Genomic DNA, 15,435 nt, shown 5'->3' on the forward strand with positions numbered 1-15,435 from the left:
ATAGTCTGGCCTTGTCTGATGCTTACGAGATGACCTCTGGTCTATTGATGATAGTTGGGATAGAACGCATACTCCTGTTCATGATCCTATTTGTTTTTTGCCAAAACTGGTTGGAACCAAGCTGCTGATCAGCTACCTTGGATTTAACAGACTTGGCGTATAGCTCTCTTGCATTTTTTTATTACTGTTTTACACTGTTTGCTGGCGTTCTTGCAAGCAGCTTTAGTCTCAGTGCACCTATTAGTAGTTGGTAGTTATGGCAAAAGTGATTTCTGTGCGCGGTAGAAGCAGCATATTCTGGGGAGAACCATGGCTGTCTATAAGGTTTTTGTTGGAATCTTTTTAGATGGTATGAATTGGTCTGTGCCTACAATTAACCATTCGGTCACATCTGATACTATAGAGGACACATCCTTTTTAAACATCGAATGCAGAGGTAAATCAGATATGAATGTGCGGAAGCTATCCAAGTCAGCCATTGAGTATCGGTATACAGTACGGTGGAGGGGTACGTTTGGGGAAATATTACATTTCATTTTTATCCTGACGCATGCGACGGAGTGGTCGGAGGATCCTAGACGAGAATGAACTGAACATGAACATAGCTCTGAGGAAATTGAGAGAAAAAGGTCTAGGAGGCTTGCATATTGCCCAGTAGTGTCGGGCACACGGGTGGGTCTGCGATAAATCTGAGTGAAGTCATAAGCAATGGCAAAATCATGACAGAACCTCCCCTTATCGTCTGTCTTATTTGAATTGATCAGCCATTCCACGTTATGGACCTTGAAGTCATCACAGATGTGGATGTTAGCCGAGGGTTGTGTAGACAGGAGCTGGTCTATTTTCTCAGATATACTCTTAAAGATAGTAACTCCGCTGTTAGAGGGCCGATAGAGGGCAAATATAAATGCAGTGGTATAAGCAAGGGCAACCCGGAAGCACATATAGGGTAAATTAATTTAATCTACACCTGGGATTAAAATGTTATGGTTTATAAAACAGATAGAACAGTCCATTTGGAGGGTGATTCCCCCACAACACCCCTTCCCAAGCTGATTTCCGCGGTTGTAAAAATCAGTATTTCTTTATTTTCGGGCAGACGACCAAGGGGTTTCTGCGCTTCTTCTTTCTGTCGGAGCGCCTCGGTTCTGACATCCCTTTTTTAGTGGCTATGTCAAAACAGTCATACACAGTTTCAATCGCCTCACTGCCGTCCTACGGTAGTTCTTTCTTGATCCTTGTAGAAGTGTTTCCTGATTTTGGTCAGGTGGCTCTTATGTTGGAACCTTGTCCCCGGAATGATGTATGAAACATGGCCGATTCTTCGAAAGATCGTGTCCTGTTCCCAAAAAGAAACGTTATTTGGAAAATGTCAAAAATACACGTTATCTCCGCTGTTAAATCGTTTCGTTGGGATTGTAGATGTTCTGTTTTGTACTATGTGTTTTGGTAGCAGTTTATCAAATATGGATTTTTTCCGTCCAAGCATGATTTCTGCTGGGGATCCCGCATCTGTTTTTTTTTCGGATTTCTCGTGATTCTGTAAACCTGCAGAAATTGCTGAAGGGCCTTTTCTGTCGGTGTACCGGACGACTTTTTTAATGGCTTTTTAAGCGTATCGACGAAGGGTTCGGCCTGCCCGTTGTTTCCGGCGTGGTATTGGGGTGTTGTAATATGATTGACTTGACCGATGCTTTCTAATCTGTCTAGTTCCTGATTTATTTTGTTCAGGAAAGTGAACGGGACATTACGTTTCGTTTTAAACACCGGTTGTATGCCAGGTTTCAACTTAAAATCTGCGGTCATTTTTGTACATCTCCCCAGGCCAGGAGTAAATATGTCTCTGAATTCTTTTTAAAACAAGTTATAGGTTTTTCTTTTTCTGCTGAAAAGGTATCTATTTTCTTGCAGAATTTGGATATAGGAAGATCCAAGAGACGAAACACCGCCATGCTGTCAGAACCGACCAGGTTCTCACTATCTTTTAGCACATACAATCTTCTTTTTTTTTTTGATTTTCCCACGGTAAAGTGACGTTTGTAATGAATTCACCTTCAAAATGAATTTTTGTACCATTAACGCCCGTCGCCGTTCTGTTAGTTTTTAGCATAGTCGGCTTTCGTAATATTTTCCACGTTTTGAGATTTGTTCTGATTTTACGTTCACGTCTTCTATTCCTAATTTTCATACAGTGCGAACTTGTATGACCGATTTTATTGCATAAATGGCATCTGTTTGTAGAATTGGGCAATCCGTTACCCAATGTATTTTACCACATCTGAAACAAGCGCTCGGTGCTTTTAGTTTTTCTGAGTTTCGGTGGTTAGTATCTGTGCGCAATTTCGACGTTTTTTTTTCTTAGTTACGTTTTTTATAGTCGTAATGCCTGGTTCGATATTTCTTGCATCTTTTTTTATAATTTCTACTTTTGGACAATAGTCAGTCAACTGTTGAAGTGTTAAGTTCGCTTCATTTTCTAATTTTGTAAGGACTCTGCGCCTGATTTCCGCATCTTTTCCCGAGGTTAATCCTTGCGCAAACACAAGACATTTAAAATTGTCTGCTGTCAGTTCAAACAACTTGAAGTCATCACAGTGTTTGTTCACTACATCTGCGTAGGTGACAAATCCGTCATTATCGTCTTTTACCACATTCAAACATCTCCAACGCTTATGGAAAGAGACGTTTTCGGCAAGAAAATTCTGTAAACAAATTTACCGTCTCATCTGCTGTTTTCCGAGGCAAGGTGTAATCCACGAATTTATCATGCTTAGCCGTTTCCAATTTTCGTAGTAGAAGTCTGGTATTCTTTTGATCAGATCAGTTGCTGCAATCAATATAAAAAAAAATCATACGGCGAAAATACGCTGCGATGATTTTTCCTCTTCCTCGTATTTAAAATGGTCTATCGAAGTCCATATATTATTCTGAGAAAATGCCGAATTGCTTTCCGCGTTCGCATTATTCTTAACAATTTCTATAAGCTATTCCTCTGTTCGTAATTGACGTTCGGCTAACTTCCTTTTGCTGTTCTTCGGTTTATATTTGACATTCCGCTAACTGTTGTGACAATTCCTTTTGCTGTTCCTCGAATCGTATTTGACGTTCAGTCCAGCGTTTTTCGGATTGTGACTGACGCTTTGCGGTATCGATATGCAACTTGGTAAAATGTTAAAACGCTACTTTAAATTCGTCCATTTTGCTTTGTCAGCATTAGCAATTTCAAAACGTTCGCTGAATTTTACAAAATCGTTTTATTTTTTCTTATTTCTTCTTCCAGACATTAAAACGAACAGAACGAAACATAAATATATAAATAGTGCATTGCCTAAGAAAAAAAATAATCAAGTGATTTTTTTTCTCCAGAGAGAAAAATAACGCTCGATTTTAGCAGCGAAAACCACAAGTGACGAATTCCTTTTCCAAAAGTATAAAATTTATCTTTCTAAGACTCAATGAAACTTTTTCTGTTTGCAAAAGTACAGTGCTATTTTTGAAAGTCGTGACGAATTTTTTTCTTTTCAACTCTTTTTCTGCAATGTTGTGCGTTTTTTTAGTTACCGTGAACCTTTCAGTTGCAAGTGTTATGTTAGAGACGCCCTTAGTCTTGATAACATTTGAGTCCGACGTCGTTAGTATTTTTTTCTTAATGTCGTTACTTGATTCGATTTTTGTATGCTCCATGAATTCAATGTCGTCAGTGTTTAGTTTTTAAGAACAGTGTTTTTAAACGTGATTACATTCTCCGAATCCACTGTCGCCAGTGTTGTGGCTTGCAATAAGCCACAAAGAAAATAGAAAAACGGAATAGTTTAAACAATGTATTTCTGAAAAAACAACGTAGAAAGGTGACAACTGGAAAGAGTAGTAAACGTTACCGAGAAGGCAGGGGTCGCCCGGGTGTTTAATCCACACCTGGGATCAAAAGGTATATGGTTATATAATGGATAGAACAGTCCATTTGGAGGGTGATTCCCCCAAAACACTATTATACATACTGACATACTTATTATGCATAGATATTATATATATATATATATATATATATATATATATATATATATATATATACATATATGTATGTATATATATATATATATATATATATATATATATATATATACATGCATATTAGACATACTATTATACATGTTTACATACTTACGACCGAAAAAAATTCAAGCGCAATAACTGTTTGGGATTCTTCTGTGCAATTCGAAAATATGGTACAAAAAATATTATAACGTTATCCTGTTTTTACCTCTTTAATTAAGCTTTTTTGCGTCGAATAACACATAATACATTAATACATTTTTATCGAAATGAGAGATAGTTTGTCACTTTGGAAGATTTTGAAAAATAAATCAAAATTTTATACTAACATTTAATAAGTTAATCTGCAACAAGTGCATTTATTGTCTGCTCCATGAATATTATAACATAGTACTCAAGTGCAATTTTACCCATGAAACATTATCAAAAAATGAGTTAAATTTCTGACCTGGTAGAGGCATCGTTAGTCATAATAGTGGCTCTTTCATAAAACGCCATTTTGTGAAAACAAAAACTATTATGCACTTTCAACATGCAACTAACATCAATATATAAGGTTTGATCTATATATTTACAATATTCATTATACTTATTATTCGTTAGACTTATATATATATATGTATATATATATATATATACTTTTAATAAGAGCCTCTTACAAAAATTATTGATTATCCGATAGTATAATAACTTCTCTCTATATAAAATGGCACAAACTCTATTAAACACAATTATTTTACCCCTAGTAAATTCCTCTTTCCATTTCGTAAACCCTTACATAATATACAAATGACATAAATGCAATATTTATAATAAAAATCTATTCGAATGTCGGATATTTTCTGCTGACAAAACATTGCACTATTTTATAAAAAATCAGAAGTAATCCTGTTGACGGATCTTGAAAAAAAGTATGTTTTGTAAGTTTGTCATTAATGCATCAAACTCAGTATTTGGTGTTAGTTTCTAAGCAATATTATTCTTCAATTATAATTTTTTCAGTTTTATCATAAAATATTGTTCCACAAAATTTGAAGCTGGTAAAGCAAGGAAAGAAACTTGAGTTTATGCCCAAGTATTATAGCATGTCTCCAAGACATTGTGCAACGCCGGGACATTGGCCTTATATATATATATATATATATATATATATATATATATATATATATATATATATATATATATATATATATATGTACAAGCAAGGCGTTTGGCGTTGCCGGTCGAAAAAATAGTATAAATATTATATTTTAATTCACACAGAAACTGAGATATGTGGTTCCGAGTATGATGTCTTACCACACAGCTCCAACAATAGATGGCTATTAAAACTAAAACCTCCAGAAAGTGAGTTAAGTACGATAACCATAAGGGCAGCCTAAGAAGATCATTAAAATGTGTTTTCAAGCTTACTTATTTTAACATAGATAATCTGTAAAGAGAACGATTCACACATACGCAGAAACAGTTAGTAAAGAGATAAAAATGTGATGCTTCCTTCAAACAATTTTTCAATGTGTACCTTTAAGCAGACATTTGTCCGGGTGAAAACCTATGAAAAAGTTGTCCACAGGTCTGAGTCCCTTATATACAAAATTACAAGTCTGTAGATCAAGAGTTTGTTTAGTATGTTGTTTGTTGAGTGTCCGCACACACATTCTCACTTACATATACACACACACACACACATATATAAATATATATATATATATATATATATATATATATATATAGAGAGAGAGAGAGAGAGAGAGAGAGCTGCATACATATATATTAGTAAAAAAATGCGAACGACGCTTTTAATATCGCGAAAATGAGCCCTTTGATATGATATATATATTTTCTTCGTTGTGTTCATTAATTCTTAGTTATTAGATTAAAAGTATTCCGTATGGGAAGATCATATTCATCCTGAGCTCATCAATTTGAAACATATATAATCACTGATGGGAATATCAACATTGTTTGCGATAAATAACGGGTCATTCTTTGAGCTCAAATTGCGTCTTTATGCGTTCATCAATGTCATCTTGCAATGAGAAAGTCAATTTATGTGTGCTGATTTTCCAACCACGGTATCACGAAAATATGATCATTTTTTTTGTTCATTAAAAGTTGCAATGAATGTTTATTGTTGCATTATTTTATTTGCATATTCATTTACTTCCTTTAGTAGTATTTTTGATTTGATATTTCTGTATTGTCTTCCTAATCTCATAAACATAGTTTCTGTATTTTTGTGATGAGTGTTAATGGTATTTAGTATGTCGATTATCGAAACTACTGTTCTCATAATCTCGGCTTTTGTGACCTCTCATCTTCGTCATGCGTATTTTGCCAAACTCCGCATCTTTCTGTTGCCACCTGAAAGTCTGCCCGAAATTTTGAATGGCAACCCTTATTTAATCCACGAGAATATCAGGGTCTCGTTTCTTCGTCCATATCCGGAAAGATGTTTAAAGAAATTCGAAAATATACAGTTAGTATTGCACACATTAAGGATTGAACCTTAAACTTTTACTTAGAAACGAAATTTTACCTTGCACTTTACCCTCAATAACTCTTGTAATAGATAAAATAATCGGTAAAATTCAGTAAAAAACTGACTGAACTAAAGCATGTTACACAATGGATTACCTGACTAATTAATTTATAGAATATTAGCAGGCAGTCCGGCGTTCCTTGCCAAAAAATACGCTTAAAAATTATATTTAAATTCATACCGATTTCCTATTTATTATGATTGAGCTAATTTTCTCTCGATTATGATATTGTTCTTAATATTTACTAGTAATTTTAAGAATTAAAACCTGACTTGAATGCTCGAAACCAGGCCATATAGCTCCCCAACTTTATCTGCTATCGCATCACCTATTTCCGTACATATACAAAGCTGGAAAAAATACCTCTCTTTAACCTATAACTTTTAATTAGCGTATGCGCACGAGCTACGGGCATAGTCAACTTACGCAAGAACAAGATCAATTTTGACTTATTGGAAGCTATTTTACCGGCTAAAACAAATCGAAAATGTGTTACATGCTAAGCACACCAACAAGAAAAGAGATTAAATTAGGCACCGCCAAAATTGGGGGGGGGGGCAGGTCAGTACTTTTTGACGGACCGTCTTTTTAAAAATCTAACAAAAATCAGGTAATTATCCGATCAATACGAAATTTTCAGCGATTATTAGGAGAAGAATGAACTTTATAACAGTGTACTTATTTTTCATAAACGATATTTATATATATATTTTTTTGCTTACAACCCCCCCCGTGTTTTGAAGTGAGAACAAATATGCTTAAAATAATCATCTGAAACTGAACAAAACATATTGTGTTGTTGTAAGGGACAGAATTATAAATTAAAAAAAAAAATTGTTTGCATACCTTATTTTGACGTCTGAATATCAGAACTTCGATTGTGTTTGATTATCCCGCTTTTGAGTTTTGAAGTGTGAAATTCGGTGAATATGTTAAGTAAAATAATTAATTTAAGTTAAGCAAAACAAAAAAAAATAATATTTATACGAAAAAAGCCATTTTAAAATTTTTGATAAATAAATTAACAATTTTTTTTAGCGAGCCGAATAATGCATGACCATTATTAAACAGGGCATGTTTTGAATAATCGATACAAAAAAAAATCGATAAATGTTGTGCCCTTTGTGTTAAAAATAGCATCATTTTTTTCGATCCCGTTTGAAAACGTTTGCCGCCTTTCGACTACGGTGGACCAAACGCGCTGAAATATTTTTTTTTATTCTGCTTTAAATTGCCCCCCCCCCATTTTGGGGAGTCTGGCCCCCACACACATACACATTAAAAACCAAACTCATACAAATGGTCACCCATCTGGTACTGGCCAGCCTCAGCTTAATAATACATTGAAATTTTCGTCACTGAAAAATAAGTTTTTTTGGCCTGTTTGGTCTTCTATAGTTTTCTTCTTATAATCCGCAAACGTAAACAGAGTCGATCTCGACTCTACATGGACGCGAAATATCTGGTTACCTATATGAATAAGTGGAATTATTTGAAATTCAGGTACTTATATTATAATATTTTTGCATATTCTCTTAGAAAATCATCCTAAATCTTAGTTAGACAATAAATAAATAAATTAATTATTTCAAAAACCTTTTTTTTAAATATTTAAGTACGTGTTTTGTGCAAGACAAAAAATGTCAATTGTTAACTTTTTGGGAAAATTTAAAATTTAAAATTTAATTAAAAATAGTAGCAAAAGTTTTACATTATTCTGTTTTCTATATGATAAAATTCAGGGTTTTATCTTTCTGGAAAAAAAAGTTACTCAGAAATAATGGATTTTAATAAATGTAATTTAGTTTTAAAAAACAACAACAACTTGATTTTGCGGCCATTTTTGGCGGTGCCTAGATTAAATCGTATATGTATTTTTTTCGAATGTTACAATTTTTACGACATCAACTGGTTAATGTTAAACTTTTTATTGTTCATATCTTTTCGAGGTTTGCATCTTGTCAGAAATGCAAGGTTAATACGTATATGAACATGTTTTCACCCTGTTATGAACGGTATCCCGCAGTGTGTCCCCTCCTGTTTTGATAAATGATTTTCCGGTGTTTATGACCTTTTTTGGGTCTGTATTTTGATAATTATTTTTTAAATTACGGTGAAAATTGTTAAACTTGAACAATCCTGAAACCGGACATAGTTTATTAATTTAATTTGTTTGTGTGTATGTGTGTGTTTTATTTGTTTCTGAAGTTCAAATAATTTGGTTGGATTTCACGTTTATTCTGTGTTCTTAATTCTCCCGGAAAAAAAGAAGTTTCGTATCTTGTGCATTCCCGGTGTAACTTATCGATTTTAATTTTGATCGTAGAAACCTATTGCTCTTAGAAATCTACTGTAATGCAGTCTTTTTCTGTACAGTTAAATAAAAAATAAGATAAAATAAAATAAATAAATTTATATACTCTACTAGTAGCTTAGGATGTTGGATATTGGTATTTATTATTGTGATCGTTTGTTAACACTTCAGAGAATTAATCAATGAAATGCTTTTCGGCGGGGATAACTCTAGATTACTATTTTAATTTATTTCATGGTATTTGTCTTTAAATTGTTTTAATCCAAAAATTTACACATACTTGTATTATAAGTCATCCTTAGTTCATTTTTTTCTTTATATCTTAATAGTTTTTGTATGTTAGGCGGTGTCTTCAGATCCTCATTTAACTGTTTATATCTCCGATCCCTGTGCAATTTCCTCACCCAGACGTTAACCGTCTTTTGTTCCCACAATGTTACGTTTCGATTTCCCTTGCAAATCTCTTTCCACAGGATTGGTCGTTACTAATATATACATATATACATATTTCTCTCCCTCTCTCTCTCTATCTATCTCTCTCACTATATATATATATATATATATATATATATATATATATATATATATATATATATATTAAAAGCGAAGTGGGGCATTTTTTTAAACCTTATAAAAAAAGATCGACTATAATGTAAAATGAAACAGGATCGACTAAAAGTAAGAAAAATAAATTGAAAAATAATAATTTACTGGCAACTGTTTCTTCTTACATTATAGTCTATCTTTTTTATAAGGTTTTAAAAAAATGCCCAGCTTATATATATAAATATATGTATATATATTTATATATATATATATATATATATATATATATATATATATATATATATATATATGAAAATCGAAGTACAACAGAATTGTAATAGTTTAAAAGCGAAGCTGGGCATTTTTTTAGACTACGAAATTTGTGCGTTCGTATTTTTTTTATTATACTCTCGACTAGCAAGTTTTAGAGTGGCTGCAATACTTTGTGTAATATATCTCTAGTTTTTCTTTCATTGGCCATGTACAGTGTTTTTGATGAAAAAAAAATTATTAAATGCATAATTAAACAACAAACTAAATTGAGCACATTAATTTTTTCGTCAACTCACTGCATATTTACTGAGACCATGAGTAAAAATAATCCAGAAAATGCATTAAAATGCATCACGAAAAACAAGCAAAAAACTATATTGTCCCCAACTTATTTTGGGTATTTTTCCTATTTCAACCCAGCCCTCATGTATAAGAGACTAATAAGATCGTTTCATTACAAACGATAAATTGATTCGAATTCAATACCATTCAAACACCCTATTTTGACACAAGTATGTATTTCTGGAAGAAAATAAAAATTAACCCAAAAAGGTGTGTTTTTTTTTTACTTCCAAAAAAACCCGGCTCTCAAGTCCCAAAATTTTCCCGGAGAAAAATATCACGTTTTTAGAAATTTTCAGCAAAATTTAAGGGAAGGAAAAGGTTCTGTTGTGAGAACAGCTACCAATATGAGAGCGATAGACCAAACAATCAAAACTAATACATATCATCATCTCAACAGTTTTAAACATTTCATCTTATCGGATTATTATACCAATTATATAGAATTTTTGTTCAAATGAAAAATAAATAAATTTGAAAACTTTAGAAAACCAAGTAATATTGATAGTTTTGTTATTAAATGAAAAGAAAATATATAATTAGTCGTACTAATTCCTATTTTGGTCACATAAATTCTTTCGAGTGAAATAATTTTTGCAGATCTTCGAAACAAATTATCCCTACTTAAATCAATGTCTAATAATGCTATAAAATTATAACTTAAAAAAAATAAGTTATAGCGGGGTTAGCACTGATGTATGACACAAGCCGCGATACACAGTTGCCAGACAATTTTTATTTTTCAAGGCCAAATGTTTAAGAAAACAATGTAATAAAAATGATACGTAAAACTTAAAGTTAACTTGTAGATAATATTTACAAATAGCGCGTGTCGTTAAATGCAAACAAAAAATAAATTTGTAAAAAAGATTTATCGCATCAAAATATAAGGAACTTGTTTATTATACGGGTGGGGCCATTTTGTGTTATTGGACATAATTAAACGACCGATAGGGGGCGCGACTTTTCAACCTATTTAAACAATAATTAAAACTATATCTTTTTTCATGGTTTTACTTTAATTCAAACAATTTTTTATTAAAATTCTATTTTTCTCTTAGGGCAACTTCTCTCCGTTAGATTTTTGAAAAAGAAAATCCAATGAAGCTTCAATTCAAAAAATGTTTTAAAATTGTGTTTAAAAACATCGAATGTTGCTTCAATTTGTATTAAAATTCCATTATCTTACGATTAGTTTCCGTTTAATTGTTTGAAAAACAATCCAATGGACCTCGAGGACAGAGTTAGACACAAGGTCGATTTTTAAGTTGAAGAGATGAACAAAAATAAAAAAGTGACTTTGTCTAGAAGGATCTCGAGAGAAAGCATGTTTTCTATCAGAATAGATAATACACATTGTCTTTAGCCAAAAATCCAAGTTAATTTTTAAATGTTTTACAATTATATTTTGATACATTTTTATACAATAACTTTTCGTTTTCAAGTATTAAGGTGTTATTTATTTTGTTTGGTTATTTTGTGTGTGATTTGACCAAGAAGAAATTATGTTTTATTAAATTAAGGCAAGAAACAATTTAAGGAATTTTTAGTAAATGTAAAGTTCAAGTGTGCTTCCCTTTTTTACATTATTATTTAGAAACCTTTTATTTAAAATGAGAGAGTGTGTTTTCTAACTATTCCAAAAAAAAATTGGAGACATTGCCCGTTACAATGGCGCCATCCGTATAATACATAAGTATAAAAAAATCAATGTTCGTTCAAATTCAACGTGAGAAATAATATCCTTTTAGACTGAGGATTTTTTTTTCATATTCGGAGTGCCCCCTTTTTTAGCGATATTTTCCCAACAGTAATAACCAACTTTTACCTTAAAATGAAATCCGATTTTATGCCCATCTTTGTAAGGGGCGGCTGTTAGTTTTTTAGGGGCGGTGTTTGATATGATCTGTTAGAGCAACACAAAACAACATTATAAAACTTGTTCTCTTAGATTTTCGAGTGTGCTGAAAACAAATATCGCATTTAAATTTTCCCCGAATGAATATTTTTCTGAGTATTAATAATAAAAAAGCACGCTTAATGTAATATAATGTAATTATTTATATTACACTAGCTTAGGTGCCCGCGTTGCCCGGATGTTTGGGGGGTAAGCAAAGAAAAGAAGTAGTAGTAGACAGGTCCACTGTAACCCGTGCCGCGAAGGCGGAAAAGAAAGTGAATGAAAGTCCGACATCTTAGCCGATATCTCCATTACGCGATCGGACGTCTAAATCGTTGAAATTAACCGAAATTAATCAACTTTGCAAAACTTTCGCTACAAAACGGCATAAAAGGAATTAATGTTTGAGCATATTTTTTGATATTTGTCATCCGATATTTCGGCTTCAAAATGATCCCGATATTGTCAGGGTCCGTTGATTCTCTCGAGAGATTTTGCGAGGCATACAAACAAACATACATACATACATACGTACATGAAACATTCCTGCATTTAAGGAGACAGGTAAGATTTATATTATAGAAGTGGTGGCTATTGTTGTAAACGAAAACGCACATATTTTCAGTTACTACTCGAAAAATACTTCTTTGCATATAATTGAAATGCGATAATCGTTTTCATCACACCAGAAACCTAAAGAAAACAATGTTTGAAGGTAGGTCTTGCGTTGATCTATCAAGGCACAATTATCTAATAAACATTACCCCTAAAAATAATAACAGACTCTTCCTCCACCAAAAAAGTAGCTATAATATGGGTGTCCATTTTACGTTAAAATTATATAGAAAAGTTATCCTTCACTTTTTTAAAACAATGATTTCTTCATATCTTTCTTGGAAACTACGCCTTTTCTGGAATTTTAAACTTTATATTCGTTTTCAGCACCTTCGGAAAATTATATTAGTTTTAATTTTAAATGATTTTTGAGTGTAAAAGCATAGTGCACTTTTACTAATATTTCAATCATAGTCATTTGCTTTCCTAGTTTTGCATATGAATTACAAAATATCTTATATTTCCCTAAAAACACTTTAAACTTCATGGAGGGAAGATTAAAGCTTACTGGTATGATTTCATATTATCTGTTATAAAGCAAGGGGGACCTTGATTCCAAATATTTCTCATATTCTATATCACCCTCTTTTAGAAATAGCGTACGATTATGAATATTTCCAATCACAAATAATATGTATACACGGTGAAATTTACTTTGTGTATGAAAACAAACCAGGGGAAATATACCATATGAGAAATATATGGAATGAAGTCTCTCCTTGCTGTTATTTCAAATCATTTGACACCATAGACGTAATTTTTTGTCTTTCCGGCATCAATGACCAAGGTTTAGGGAATATATCTATCTATCTATATCTATCTATCTATATCTATCTATCTATATATCTATAAAAACAGAGATGTGTGTGCCACAGACGATTTCTGATTGGTTAATCCAATAATCACATCTCCTAAAAAAGTATAGTTCTTACGCTCTGAACTTTACCATAAAATATTTTGGTCTTATTTATTGTCCATCTTGGAAGGGTTTAATTTTTTTCTAACTTGCGATTTACAACTTAAAATAATACGAAACTAACTTGCAATCTAACAATCGAACCTCCGACATCACGGCCCCCATTATGAAACTAAACTAAAAAAAAAAATACGCGCGTTCACTCGTTTTTTTGTGCATTTTTTTTTTTGGGGGGGGGCTAATTTGGCATAATAGTGTCCATTTAATAGTATTATCTTGAAAAAATAAAAAAATAAGGAAAATTACCAAAAAAAACAAACAAGAACAACAAAAGTGTGCCGTATTTTTAAAAGTTTTAATACGTTGTTTTTATTTGCTTTTTTTATTTCATCGGTGAAGAAAATGGCCAAACAGAAATTTTGAAGGCCAAACTGCTTTAAAAAAAGGCCAAATTCGCGAAATTTGGCCTCGCTATAAAAAAAAGGGAAATCCTCCTACTTGAACTTTCTGTTTAATTTCGCTTGTAGCGTTGATTTTCTTTCTTTTTTCGCTATAAAAAAATAACTACTTGATGAAATTACGTGATTTTTTCTGTAGGGTTTGGGTACTTGTGCAGTTTTCCATTGACATTAAAAAATGGAAATATTTAAAAAAAATATATATTGTACGTACTCGTCATGGGATAAAGTTTTCCTACAGAAAAAATCACGTAATTTCATCAAGTAGTTATTTTTTTATAGCGAAAAAAGAAAAAAATCAACGCTACAAGCGAAATTAAACAGAAAGTTCAAGTAGGGGGATTTCCCCCTTTTTTTTTATAGCGAGGCCAAATTTCGCGATTTTGGCCTTTTTTTTTAAGCAGTTTGGGCTTCAAAATTTCTGTTTGGCCATTTTCTTCACCGATGAAATAAAAAAAGCAAATAAAAACAACGCAATAAAACTTTTAAAAATACGGCACAATTTTGTTGTTCTTGTTTGTTTTTTTTGGTAATTTTCCTTATTTTTTTATTTTTTCAAGATAATACTATTAAATGGACACTATTATGCCAAATTAGCCCCCCCAAAAAAATGCACAAAAATTCGAGATTTAAGGTTTTGACGAGATAATTTAGCGAATTGTCCGGACTATTGCGAGATAACCATCCATTAGTTTTTCTTGAAATTTTGCCACAAATTGTATTTCATTACATAGATGTGCATAGTAACAACATTTTTTGCCGAAAATTCCCGTTGCGTCTCCAGATTTCATCGGTGAAGAAAAAGGCCAAACAGAAATTTTGAAGGCCAAACTGCTTTAAAAAAAAGGCCAAATTCGCGAAATTTGGCCTCGCTATCGCTTTCTGTTTGGTTAAGAATCAAGATGGCTGAATTAATTATTACTCGCTTATAAGACTATCATTACACACAAAAAAAATATAGATTTATTTTTGGGTAAAGTTCCCCCGGGTTTTCCTTTCACTTGAGTAAATAATGGTCTTTTGTTATATATATGGCGTACTATTATCCTTATATATATGATGTTTATGTTTATAACAACATCTTAATACGGCGCTGCTGATCCATAGTCGTTTCGACTGACGGATGCCACACACATGTTTAAGTGTCTGTGTGTGTCTGTGTGTCTGTGTGCATTTCCCTACGCTAAAACTCTGTCAATTTTAAGCCTAGAGATTCGAAATTTGATATACAGGGTACTGAGATTTGGGAAAATCGATGTGATAGGTTTTCGACAGAAAATTGGCGATTAAGTGGTCAATATTCAACGATTTGACCTTTGAGAACTCTACCAAACTCCTCCTGCAATTTTGGGTCTAAACATTAAACACGTGATATTTTAGATATAGATTCCTTGGACATGGATCTAACTTATTAACTTTACTTGATCCCTAAACAATAAATGTTAAGAGGTCATAATAGGGGTCAAAGTTATAAA

The sequence above is a fragment of the Euprymna scolopes genome, chromosome 18 (genome assembly GCF_053919585.1).
Source record: "Euprymna scolopes isolate OS-2025 chromosome 18, ASM5391958v1, whole genome shotgun sequence".
In the NCBI taxonomy this organism is placed as follows: domain Eukaryota; kingdom Metazoa; phylum Mollusca; class Cephalopoda; order Sepiida; family Sepiolidae; genus Euprymna; species Euprymna scolopes.